This window comes from Hemitrygon akajei, chromosome 26, assembly GCF_048418815.1.
Source record: "Hemitrygon akajei chromosome 26, sHemAka1.3, whole genome shotgun sequence".
Classification (NCBI taxonomy): Eukaryota; Metazoa; Chordata; class Chondrichthyes; order Myliobatiformes; family Dasyatidae; genus Hemitrygon; species Hemitrygon akajei.
Window position 1 is genome coordinate 43,163,563 of NC_133149.1, and position 13,820 is coordinate 43,177,382.

The following is a 13,820-nucleotide window of genomic DNA, read 5'->3' on the forward strand; positions in this document are numbered from 1 at the left end:
GGAATAGGATGGCTGCTGGTTGGTATTGCCTCATCCTTTCTTTCAGCTAGGTAAGAGCACACAGGCCAGTTGTAATCTGGCATTGATTGATGTGATGGGTAAATACCAACATTAACCAGCTGAGCAGATTATACTCTACTCTTTTATACTGTTCCTGCGTCCGTACATGAATCTTGTTGCTATGCCTTAGCTTCTTATTGAACAAGGTAACTGAGGAACCAAATATGTTCTTTCTTAAACAAGAGAAAATATGCAGATGCTGGAAATCCGAGCAACACACACAAAATGCTGGAGGAACTCAGCAGGCCAGGCAGCATCTATTCCCTGCCTGGCCTGCTGAGTTCCTCCAACATTTTGTGTGTGATGTTCTTAAGGTTCTTTTGATGTACCAAAGACTTGTTCAATTGCAATCTCAAGTGTAGCAACACTATTTAAATTAATTACTTTGTATCATAGTATAGCAATCCTTTTTGGCCTTTACTGTAACTCTTTGAACCACTGTTTTCAGTTCAAGCAGTATTCACAAGGATTTTAGGATTAAATAAAATGTTTAATTTCTGCAAGGAATACAGTACTGTGCAAACGTAGTAGGCACCCTAGCTATATACTGTATATATGCCTAAATCTTTTGCACAGTACTGTAAATTTAGTTAACATGTAAGTTCATCCCGATTTTAGTTTTATTGAAGAAATATTACAAAATATAAATGTTATCATACCATTTGGGATAAATGTCTCTTGGCATTGGGAAAAAAAGGCATGTTGTGCCTTGTTGCATTTACTTTGCACATAATGTGTTAAATATTATCTTAAAATTTAAACTAGTGTTGAATTGTAAGTGTTTGAAAACAAGATTTTTTAAATGGAAGACTTGCATTCAGAAAAGAAAGCTGAAACGATGATTTATGAATAGGAAAATAAAAATCTCTTGGGAGCAGGGTTCTAACATTAGTGATATTAAAATGGTATGGGTAGTTTTTTTTGTTTCACAGTTTCTCTGTTATATTTATGTGCTTTAATTGTGTACTTTTCAAATGCAAAACACGTGTCTATCTTTTCTGCACTTAGTAAATTGGAACATTGAATGCTATTTTGTTATTTAAAATGGTTTCCACTTTCTTTGGGATTGCATATGCAAGCATGGTTGGTTCAGGTTCTGCAACAATATGGGAGGCAAGGCATATGGCAAATCACCTCACTACAACAAAGTAATTCCATGAAAAAGACCATAGTGTGGACATTGTAGTATTGATCCCAGATGCACCAAATATTTTAAATGCCTCCTAGGTAGATTTCACATTGTCTTCAAGTTTTTTTAAATCTTTTGTTTAAGGAAGCCAGCTAGAAACCTGAATACTCCCTTTATTGTAGCATAGCTAGCTCCTCTTATGATCTACTTCATCACTTAACAAGTCTTGAGTGTTTACATAGTACTCAGAATGAAGATAGCAAATATATGATGGCATCTTTGAAGTCAATACAATTCAGTGAACATAGAGCTGGCAATTTCCTGAGTAATCTACAACCTCTGGAAAGAGAAAGCAGTCATTGAAAAATATTCTAGGAAAAACTCCATCTTGTGGTTAAAGATTTAGAGCTAGTGATCAGCATAGGCTAGAAGAAGCCAGGATAGCTGTTGAGGTTGGTAGATGCTGGAGTTTATCTGAATCCAATTTGGATAGACTGGGCTTAGGACAAATAAAGAACCAAGGAAACCAATAGAATCTAAAACTGCTGAGCTGCTACTGTCTGACAACAAAAGAATTTCATTTGCACTTGAGGAGCAGGTAATTGCATTCAATGACACAGAAAATAAGAAATGTCCAATTGAAAATCTTCAGGAAGGTAATTCAGTTGAGAATAATCAGCCAACTGATAAGATGCCACAAAGTAATATAGAAGAAAACTAGCTTGCTGAAAATTTGCCAGAGGAGTGCTGTGAAGGGTCTGTAGAAGTGCCAATTTGTGATATAGACAATTTATTTTGCCTTTGTGCTTCTAATCAAATGATGTCACATGCTGCCTTTGAGAAGCAGAAAATTATGACAAAGGTGCAAACTCATCAATGCAAATTTAATATGGTAATATGTGAGCCACGCTAGATACCAAAGCCATAGAAAAATGAACAAAACATGGAACTATTTGAAAATGTGGGAGCAATAAATGTCTTTCTTAAACCATTTAGCCACTTTGTTGAAACTTTAACTGCAGGATGACCTTATGATAAAGAAGACAACATTAAGAGAATAGTGGGCAATCTTAATAATTCCCAAACAAATATCAGTGAAATAGTTAGCAAAAAGGTTACTAAGTAAAGGATAGTGAACTCTCTTAACCAGATTAATGCTGTAAGTTATTTGAAGTCAAAGAAAGATAGGGAAGGTGTGTGTGATGTTCTCGAACAGAATGAAGACTTAAAGTCAGAAAATAAAGTCTCATCAGCTACCATAGATGTTTATAACTTTCATATTGATCAAAGCTTGAACCATTTAGATAAAGGAACTGATTGCTCACCCTCTTCATGTTCCTTACTAAATCAAAATCTTCTCACTGCTTACAACAACTGGTTGCAAAGTCCATCTGGCAAGAAATGCAAGGAATCATTCTATTCAGTGGACCAGAGATTTTACCAAGAAATACTCAAAAAGGTTAAAGCAAATGGAGAATTTAAAGCAGAATTTTCTAAAGGTGCAGAGCAAGTAACGAAAATGAGGAAAAGGCAAGCACCTAAGAAGCAAGCTGAAGATGTAGCTGATTGGTTTGATTCGTACATTTACAATGACGGGTGTCTTCCTATTCCTTTAACTACCACAAACTATAAAGAGGAAGTTATTAGAATAGGTCAAGGAGTACCGAGATCAAATGGATGACCTATATGAAACAATTAAGATCTTGGGATCTGAAGAGAGGTCCTTCCAGAGCCCTCAAGTTTGCCATCATCCTGAACATTTTGTCCAAGCATTAGCAGAGCAAGAAGAATCTGATAGGGATGCTGATCAAGTGGTGTGTAATAACACTAAATGGAATCTTAGAACTGAGAAGCAACACAAATGGGTAATAGAAAAGCAGAACAAACTAAGTAAAATGGTTCCTGACTGAAAATAGTATAGAGTACAGATGGTGACAAGAAGGCGTACCGGAGTGCGATGTACCAGTTAGTTGAGTGGTGCCGCAACAACAACCTTCTTCTCAACGTCAGTAAGACTAAATAGCTGATTTGTGGACTTCAGAAAGGGTAAGAAGAGGGAACACAAACCAGTCCTCATAGAGGAATCAGAAGTGGAGAGAGTGGGCAATTTAAATTTCCTGGGTATGAATATCTGAGGACTTAACCTGGTCGCAATATATTGATGCAGCTATAAAGAAGGCAAGACAGCGGCTATATTTCATTTGGAGTTTGAGGAGATTTGGTTTGTCACCTAAAACACTCAAAAACTTCTACAGATGTACCGGGAGAGCATTCTGACTGGTTGCATCACCATCTGGTATGTATGGGAGGAGGGGAGTGCCTACTGCACAAGATTGAAGTAAGTTTTAGAAAGTTGTAAATTTAGTTAGCTCCAACATGGGTGCTAGCCTCAGTAGTATCCAAAACATCTTCAAGGAGCAGTGCCTCAGGAAGCCAGCATCCATCATTAAGGACCTCCACCATCCAGGACATGCCTGCTATCAGAATGGAGGTACAGAAGCCTAAAGGCACACACTCAGTGATTTAGAAGCAACTTCTTCCCTTCTGCCATCTGATTTGTAAATAGATATTGAACCCATGAACACTACTTCACTATTTCTTTAAATTTCTGTTTTTCCACTACTTATTTTAACTTAACTATTTAATATACATGCATATAATTACTGCCATTCAGTTTTTTTGATATATTTATCATGTATTGCATTGTACAGCTGCTACAAAGTTAATAAATTGCATGACATATGCCTGTGATAATAAACATGATTCTGAGATGTTGAATTATAAAGTAAGGTTTTCCTGGATATAAGGCAGCAGAGATGTATGCTGTGTATGGAAGTTCTTCACCATTTAATGTAGTTGGACATAATGAAACACATGTATTTTGAAAAGTTATTAGCATGATTTTTCTTAAGGTTTCAGTAATGCAAAAGTGGGAATTTTAATTCTTATCATTGGTAGCATCAGCCTTACAGTTATGTGCATGGATTGCAAGCAGCTACAAACAGGAATGCAAGACCATGAAACTTCCCCAGGCATTTGATGAAATAATTCATTTTTCAATGAAATACACCTTTTTTATGCGTGTTTATTTACCTGAAGTGTGTTCTGATTCCAGACACTAATGAGCACATTGTTCCTAACTCAATACATTTGTGTTAGTTAATCTTTACTTCCTACTTTGCTTAATCTTCTCTGTTTTTTTTTGGTCCTTGGTGATATTAGGGCTCCATACTGACTTCTCAATATTTTATTTCAAATCCCGAACTCATTGGGTGACTAATTAACACTTTAAAACAAAACTGGAATTGAGCAATAGGATTTCCACATTAAATTTAAACTAAACCCAGTAATTTGGCAAAGGATCAGTCTAATAAAGATTACTCAACATTAGAGCCATAAGCATTCTTATTTACCCTAGATTTTGGATGCCAGTAATCTGCAAATCTGGTATTAAACAATCTTATTGATTTCCTTGAATATCTGTTCTGCTGGGAAACTAGGTTGGTAGACCTTTTTTTGATCTTTGGCATAATAAATCTTACAGGATATGTTGGCTCTAAGAAATGTGACCACTGTTGTGTTGCCAACAGTGATTGCATTTCCTTTTTTGCCTCCATGCTAGCAAGCATTTGGATTATAAATGGAATTTTGTCAGGTCTTCCGTGATTTAACTTGGCAGTTCTATATATCAAAGCAAAACAGCCTAATTTAAGGAACCATTGTAAAGAACATGAAATTTGGAGATTTTGAGCTTTCTGTGAGCTGAATTTATAAAATCAGAATAAGAATCAGATTTAATATTACCAGCATATGTTGTGAATTTTTCTGACTGTGCGGCAGCAGTACAATGCAACACATAAATATAGAAAGAAAATCTGAATTACAGTGTGTGTGTGTGTGTGTGTGTGTGTGTGTGATATATACACACACACACCCCCCCCCCCAACCTACCTACCTTCAAGCTTCTGTACCTCTTCCTGATAGTAACAATGAGAAGAGGACATGTCCTGGGTGATGGGGGGGGTGTTGTTCTTAATGAGGGACGTGGCCTTTCTGAGGCACCATTCCTTGAAGATCCCCTAGAAGCTACAAAGGCTAATGCCCATGATGGAGCTGACTTAAGTTTACCACTCACTGCAGCTTACTTCAATCCTGTGCAGTAGCTCCAGACCCTCTCCCACCCCACCATACCAGACGGTGATGCGGCCAGTTAGAATGCTGTCCATGGTACATTTGTAGAAGTTTTTTAAGTATCGTATTCTCATTGCAGCCTGACACAAAGAATTCAGCTTTCCTTGCATTTCATTTTCATTGCAACTTAAATTGTGCAATAAACATTGAGGATATGAGCTCTACATTTTTAATTGCTGAATAAAATTTATATTATATTTTGCTTTTTTAAAGAAGAATATTGACTCCAAACCAAATGAAGAGGTTTTATTCATTAGGAATGGAACCCTTTAGATACCAATTGACTAGGTTAAGTGCTCCGAAAACCAAATATCTGTTTAAGCAATGTACCTTACTCCAAGCTCAGTGCAATGCTTTACACAAATATAATAATATTTCCATTCCCAGTGAGCTTTGTTTGGAGACCTGTCCTTGGAGGGCCAATTTAAGATGGTATATTACTCAAACTTCAATCTTAAACATTATTTCTGAATTATTGAAATAAGTTTTGAAAGAATTTGTTTAATGTTCACTAAAGAACAAAGAAAATCTTTTGAATAAGGTAACAGTTTGTTCCTCTGTCCTTTCTCATTGCTTTCACTTCACTCCATATTTCAAAGAATAAAAGCCAGCTACTGAAGATGAGAAAGCAGAGCAGGTCTAAAGTGCCAAAAGCAATTCTACTAAACCAGAATTTTCAAATCCACATCAGGAATTGCTCACTTTTACAGTTGCTTTTTCTTTTAATGTATTTTTTCCTCTCTTTGCTGCTAAAGCATTCACCTTGGGCACTGTGAGGAATTGATGTGAAATACTTCATTGATGCATACCATTCTTCACAATCACGTTCGCTTTGTTTTGCATGATGTTGCTTTCTGACTGAACCAATATGAGCAGCATGCTGATTAGGGAGTTTACATATGATTGACAACACAGAGCTTTATTACTCCCATTTGAAAATGTGACTTATTTTCTGTTTCATTTTTGAAAATTAATATTGTAATCAAGCAATAAAAATCAAATACCTGGGCAACGTCTGTGAACTCACAGCACTTGAAGAAACAATGGGTAAGCTAACATTTTGGGTGTAGACAGATCCAATCTTCAAATTCAAAATGTAAGTTCATTTGTTCTTCCTGCAAGCCAAGCATGACTGGCTATGTTTTGGGAGAAGATTAAGGTAACAGAAAGCAGTCTACTGCTGGTGGAACTCAGTGGGTGGAGCAGCATCTGTGGAGGCAAAGGGGATGGTCAACGTTTTAGTCTTGGACCCTGCATCAGGACCAGATACCATTACTGCAGAGCTGCAATCCCAAACATGGAAGTGAAACCTGATGAGAGGTCTTGGTCTGAAATGTAAACTTTTTATTCCTTTCCATAGATGCTGAGTTCCACCAGCATTTATTGTGTTTCTCCTAAAGAAGGTTCTGGCCTGAAATATTAACTGTTTATTTCACTCCACAGATGCTCCCTGACTCGCTGAATTCCTCATATAAATCTGTGTTTGTTTTTTGACCGTCATTTGCCTCCACAGATGTTGTTTCACTTCCAGCATTTGGTTTGTATTTTGCTTCAGATTGCATCATCTGCATCTCTTGTGTCTTAGATTTTTATCATCTTTTAAATTTCCAGCATCAAAAATGTGTTTTCTTTGGCAAAATTGCTCCACCACACATGTTTACCTTAATGGTGTGTCCCCAACCAGTTTCATTTGAGCATATGAAGGATGCATAATAATATTTGCCCTTTAGTCAGCCTTAAAATACATTAGGAAATCTGCAGATGCTGGAAATTCAAACAACACACACAAAATGCTGGTAGAACACAGCTGGCTAGGCAGCATCTATAGGGAGAAGCGCTGTCGACGTTTCGGGCCGAGACCCTTCGTCAGGACTAACTGAAAGGAAAGATAGTAAGAGATTTGAAAGTAGTGGGGGGAGGGGGAAATGCGAAATGATAGGAGAAGACCGGAGGGGATGGGATGAAGCTAAGAGCTGGAAAGGTGATTGGCGAAAGTGATACAGAGCTGGAGAAGGGAAAGGATCATGGGACGGGAGGCCCAACTTAAAATACATTGCTCATTTAATAGTGAAGTTTAAACTGTTTTCAGTCTTCATTGCTGGCAAGCAATCAATCTGGATGTTCAGATTTACTTTTTAAATTTGTGAAGCCATGTACCTAGCTGTTCTATTTTTGCAGAATTTTAGTTTTTTTTAAAATTTTGTTTTTATAGCAGTCCTGTTCCTAACTTCCTTTCTGTAGGCTTCTTTATAAGATTGCATTGAAATAAATTTTTTTGTGTACTTTCTAGTTTGGGCTCTGTTTTAAAAAATGTGATTTCCATTGTGTAGCTAAACCCACAATCGGCACATAACACAGTTTATGTAACTTTGTTCTTTAGTTTCAGTGGAACCAGATTTCAGGACTGGAGCTCAACATGTATATTTTTCTAAATTGTACATTTAGCACTGAAGCCAAGGCCAAATGTTTGCTACTGTGTGTCTCAGTAAAGATGTCTTCAATACATGCATGATCTATTTGCCAAGTTCTCTTAGGTGAGTGAGATATAGTGTTTATTCTAATTGCAGCAAGCCACAATACAATAATCCACAGTACTTTGTAAGCACCTGCCCCTTTTATTCACTGGTATGAGCAAAACCCAGGCCAAATTTTTCCTTAAAGGAACAAGCTGAATTTTCAGAAGTTATTCATTTACTATAAGAGGCTTGTTTGATACATTCACAGTAGCCGTGGCACCCAAACCACAAGTGAAAATGTAAAGTTGTGCAGTCCTTCAGTTTTTCATCAGAAGGTCACAGCTACCATGGAAATGGAATAGCTATTCCTATAGCTTAGCCCTCTTTCATCCCAAATGATGCTGTAATCTCTTTTCCAAATATGGAGTCCAGTTGCCCAGCCAGAGTGCAGGAATGAGTTGTAGGAAATCTGAAATACACTGCTACAAACATGTGGCAGGTCACTGAGCATCTTTGAAAAAGACATTTCAGAAGTGGAGCCTTTGCCAGAACTGGTCATTTGTTTCACTGTGTTCAATCGCAGCCAATTCAGTCTCCACACAGTTACTGAATTTGAACATAGTATTCCAAATAGTTGCTGCCTTGAAAGAAATTACTCTGTAGATGTAGTGAGTTTAGAATACCGAAAGAGTATTGTACTAGAACAAGACCTTGGTGACATACTAACAATTTTAATCATGAAAACAGACAACTTAATGATTTAAAGTGCTCCTTTTAGAGTTGCTGGAGCGGTTGCCTATATGATGAGGAAACGTAACTTTCTCAGTTCTTACTATCACCCTTGTAAATTCACTGTTTTTTCTTAGAGAAATTCTTCTTTCAGACACAATTACAGAGCAATGTAGACAGTTGTAAATTTCCTGAACACACCAGATTTTGCAGATGCTGGAACTCAGCAAGTCAGACAGCATCTATAGAGAGGAATCAGGCTGAGACCCTTCATCAGGACTGGAAAGTAAGAAGGAAGAAGCCAGAATAAGAAGGTGGGGGAGGGGAAGGAACACAAGCTGGAAGGTGATGCCAGGTGAGGGGGAAGGGAGGATGAAGTCAGAAGCTGGGAGGTGATAGGTGGAAGGGGTTAAGGGATGAAGAAGAAGGAATCTGATAGAAAATGAGAGTGGACTATGGGAGAAAGGGCACGAGAAGGAGGTGATAGGTAGATGAGAAGAGAAGGGGTAAGGGGAGCCAGAATGGGGAATGAAAAGAGAGAGATGGGGGTGGGAGAAATTATTGGAGTAAGAGAAATTTATGTTCATGCTATTGGGTTGGAGGTAGGTGAGTTTCATGTGGTGGTCTTATTTTATTGATTTAATTTATTAGCGACATTAGCAGAATTTGTAAATATGATGGGTAGATAAATGAAGGATAGGAACTAGAAAGTACACTTAAAGTGATATGTTTGCACCAGATATTTTTTGACCAAGGCCTACTAGATTTTGTTTATATTTTTATATATATGAAAGAAACCATCTGTCCTTTATTGTTTAATGTATTTGGCCAAGCTCCTTTTGTAGGTACCTAGTGCTCTATAGAGAGGAGGAGTAAATGATCATGTCCACTGCCTTGAGTAATAGAATTAGGGAAATATGGTAAAGCATGTGAAATTACTTTCCAGCCTTTGAGCTTTCCTTTCTTTTACTTTTTAAATATTTTTATTTCAAACATAGGCATAATATCAATAGTAATACAGAAAGATTGGGAATACATAGTTAATAAACAGTATATACAAGTATAGGCTATAGATAACACACAAATGTACTAAGCCTCCCAAACTCATGATGTATTTAACATGATAGAAAAAAGCATACCAAAAAAACCCAAATTAGAAATAAAAGAAAACTAAACTAATCAAAGCTGGGCTATTATATTACAATGGATATAATCAGTAGTGTCAATAACTCCGCTCCTCTATCCAAATATTTAAGGATAATAAAAAGGATTTTGAAAAGGTCAAGTTACCTCATATGAAAGTGTCGAATAAACGGTCTCCAAGTTTCTTCGAATTTAACTGAAGGGTCAAAAATGACACTTCTGATTTTTTTCTAAATTTAAACAAGATATAGTTTGAGAAAACCATTGGAATGTAGTTGGAGGATTAATCTCTTTCTTTCTTTTCCAATGTTTTTATTAATATCAAGATAGTGGATATAACATAATATTGCTACACAATTGTTGGGATTATATTGTTAATGGATAACATATATAATTATATATTAAATTAATATAAAGGTAATAAACCTCCCAAAAATGTTCGAGTACAAATGTAGAATGCATAAAAAAGGATTAACATATCCAAAAAGAAAAAAAAGAAAATATACCCTCCAAAAAAAACTAATCTAAACAATACTAACCAAAAAACAAAGAAAAGAACATAGGCTGTTTATAACATCAAAAAAAGAAAGGACCATTAGTGTCATCAACTCTGAACCTCCCTGCATATATTAACACAAGAGAGTAGGTTTGGAAAGAGGTCAAATCACATCATATGAAAGTGTTGAATAAAAGGCCTCCAAGTCTTTTCAAATTTAATAGATGCATCATATATAACACTTCTGATTTTTTTTCTAAGTTTAAACATAACATATTTTGAGAGAACCAATGAAATGATGGGAGGATTAATCTCTTTCCAATTCAGCAAAATAGATCTTTTAGCCATTAATGTAAGAAATGCAATCATCCGACGCGCTGAAGAGGTTAAGTGGTGTGGTTCTATCATTGGTAAACCAAAAATTGCAGTAATAGGATGAGGTTGTAAATCAATATTCAAAACAGTTGAAATAATATCAAAAATATCTTTCCAATATTTCTCCAAAAATGGGCAAGACCAGAACACATGAGTCAAAGAGGCTACTTCCGAATGACATCTATCACAGATGGGATTTATGTGGGAATAAAAACGAGCAAGCTGGTCTTTGGACATGTGGGCCCTATGCACCACCTTAAATTGTATCAACGCATGTTTAGCTCATATAGAGGAGGAGTTGACTAATTGAAAAATGTTCTCCTATTTCTCTGTAGGTAAGGAAAGTTGAAGTTCTTTTTCCCATTCATTCTTAATTTTATCTGATATACCTGGCTGTATTTTCATAATCATATAATAAATAATTGCTATTAAACCCTTCTGATAAGAGTTTAAACCTAATTTTTTTCCGTGATATCAGTTGGGTATGAATTTGGAAAAGTATGTAACATATTATTCAGAAAATTTCTAATTTGTAAGTATCTAAAAAAAAAAAGGGACCTAGGTAAATTATATTTATTAGACAACTGTTCAAAAGACATGAAACAGTTATCCAAGAATAAGTCACGAAAACATTTGTTTTCCATATCAAAAAGGCTTGGTCCATAACAGAGGGTTGGAAAAAGAAATTGGATGTAATAGGGCTTGATAGAATAAATTTATTCAAGCCAAAATATTTACGAAATTGAAACCATATTCATAATGTATATTTAATTATTGGATTAACTATTTGTTTATTCAATTTAGAAAGAGCAAAGGAAAGCGAGCTCCCTAAGATAGAAACCAATGAAAACCCTTGTACGGATTTACATTCAAGGTTTACCCATTGTGGACTTTGAATTACATCAGAGTCCTGTGTCCAAAATATTAAATATCGATTAATGGCCCAGTAATAAAATCTTAAATTCGGCAATGCCAAACCACCGTCCTTTTTTAGACTTCTGTAAATATTTTTTACTTAGGAGTTTTATTCTGCCATATATATGAAGACATTTTAGAGTCAACAATATCAAAAAAAGGATTTAGAAATAAAAATTGGTAGCGCTTGAAATAAGTATAAAAATTTAGGTAAAATAATCATCTTAATAGCATTGATTTGACCAATCAGTGATAAAGACGATGGGGACCATTTAGTAAACAATTGTTTAACCTGCTCGACTAAAGGTAAAAAATTAACCTTAAATAAGTCCTTATGCTTTTTAGTAATTTAAACACCCAAATAAGTAAAATTGTCTGTGACCAATTTGAATGGTAAATGTTTATAAATTGGAATTTGCATATTTAATGGGAATAGTTCACTCTTATTAAGATTCAGTTTGTAGCCGGAAAAGCTACTAAACTGAGCAAGCAGAGATAAAACTGCAGGAATGGATTTCTCAGGATTGGAAATATATAGTAACAAATCATCTGCATATAATGATAGCTTGTATGTCCCATTCCCATGGGTAATGCCAGAAATGTTGGGTGAATCACGAATTGCAATAGCTAAAGGTTCCAAAGCAATGTCAAATAATGAAGGGCTAAGAGCACAGCCTTGCCGAGTACCACGAAACAATTGAAAAAAGGGAGATCTTTGATTATTGGTAAATACCGAAGCCAAAGGGGTATTATATATCAATTTAATCCAAGATATAAATTTTGGACTAAAATTAAAATTCTCAAGCGTACTAAGTAAATATGGCCATTCAACTCTTATCAAACGCTTTCTCAGCGTCCAGTGAGATGACACACTCTGGATTCTAGGTGAGGGAGTGTAAACTATATTAATTATTTTCCTAATATTGAAAAAACAAATAACGATTTTTAATAAATCCAGTCTGGTCAACAGAGATAATTTGAGGTAATATGTTCTCCTAGTTGCCAAAGTTTTAGAAAAAAATCTTAGCGAGTCCACATTCAGCAAGGATATAGGCCTATATGATGTACATTCAATAGGATCTTTATCTTTTTTAAGAATTAGGGAAATAGAGGCTTCGTAAAAAGATTGTGTTAATTTACCTATGGTTAATGCATCCTTAAAGATTTTACTTAACCAAGGAGAGAGTATAGTAGAAAAGGATTTAAAAAATTCTACTGTGTAACCATCCGGACCAGGAGCTTTACCTGAATTCATGGAAAAAAATAGCCTCTTTTATTTCTTCTTCCGTAATAGATGCATCTAATGTTAAACATTCATTGCCTGATAACTTCGGAATATTCAGTTTCCTTAAAAATTCATGCATTATAGTGGGGTCGTCAGGAGATTCTGATTGATATAAAGAATTGTAAAATTCTTGAAAAGATTTGTTTATCTCGTCATGATCAACCGTCAGGGTACCATCTTGTTTATGAATCTTGATAATCTGGCGTTAAACCGAAGCAGTTTTCAATTGATTTACCAGTTTTATCACCATGTATATAAAACTGGTTCCTAGTTTTAATTAATTGATTTTCAATCAAAGAGGTTAATAATAGACTATGCTCCATTTGAAGTTCAATTCTCTTTTTATAAAGCTCCTTACTAGGAGCCATAGAATATCTCTTATCAATTTCTTTAATCTTGTCAACCAGCATAAGTATTTCACTATTGATTTGTTTTTTTCACTCCAGCAGAATATGAAATAATTTGTCCATGGATATATGCTTTAAAAGTGTCCCATAATACCCCACTGGAAATTTCTTTTGTAAAGTTTGTTGAAAAGAAAAAAATCAATCTGTTGCCTAATAAAGTTAACAAAGTCTGAGTCCTGAAGTAGATTAGAATTGAACCGCCATTGTCTAGCACTGGAAAATGTATCCATTATCTTGATAGATAGGTTCAAGGGTGCATGGTCGGAGATGGCAATGGGATCATAGTTACAGTCAATAACGGATGGAATTAAAAGATGATCAATAAAGAAATAGTCAATTCTAGAATAATTATGATATACATGAGAAAAGAATGAAAAATCTTTATCCTTAGGATGTAAAAATCTCCAAATTTCTGAAACTCCAGAATCAACCATAAAGGAATTGATAAAAGAAGTCGATTTGTTCAGAAGTGCCTGGTTAGATCTATCCATCGAAGGATTTAAGCAACAGTTAAAATCCTTACCCATTATGAACATACAATCATTTAAATTGGGAAGGGATGTAAATAAATGCTTAACAAATTCAGGCCAATCAACATTTGGAGCATAAACGTTAACCATAACAACTGTTTCTC

At 35.4% G+C, this 13,820-nt stretch overlaps 1 protein-coding gene and 1 pseudogene across 9 annotated transcripts in view; both read left to right on the top strand.

The window, feature by feature from the left end:
• The window catches only part of LOC140716930 (centrosomal protein of 164 kDa-like), a 265,508-nt gene that overhangs the window by 56,110 nt on the left and 195,578 nt on the right, over positions 1-13,820 (top strand). The gene's annotated exons all lie outside the window — the stretch shown is intronic.
• LOC140716660 (uncharacterized) lies at positions 9-3,841 on the top strand (annotated as a pseudogene).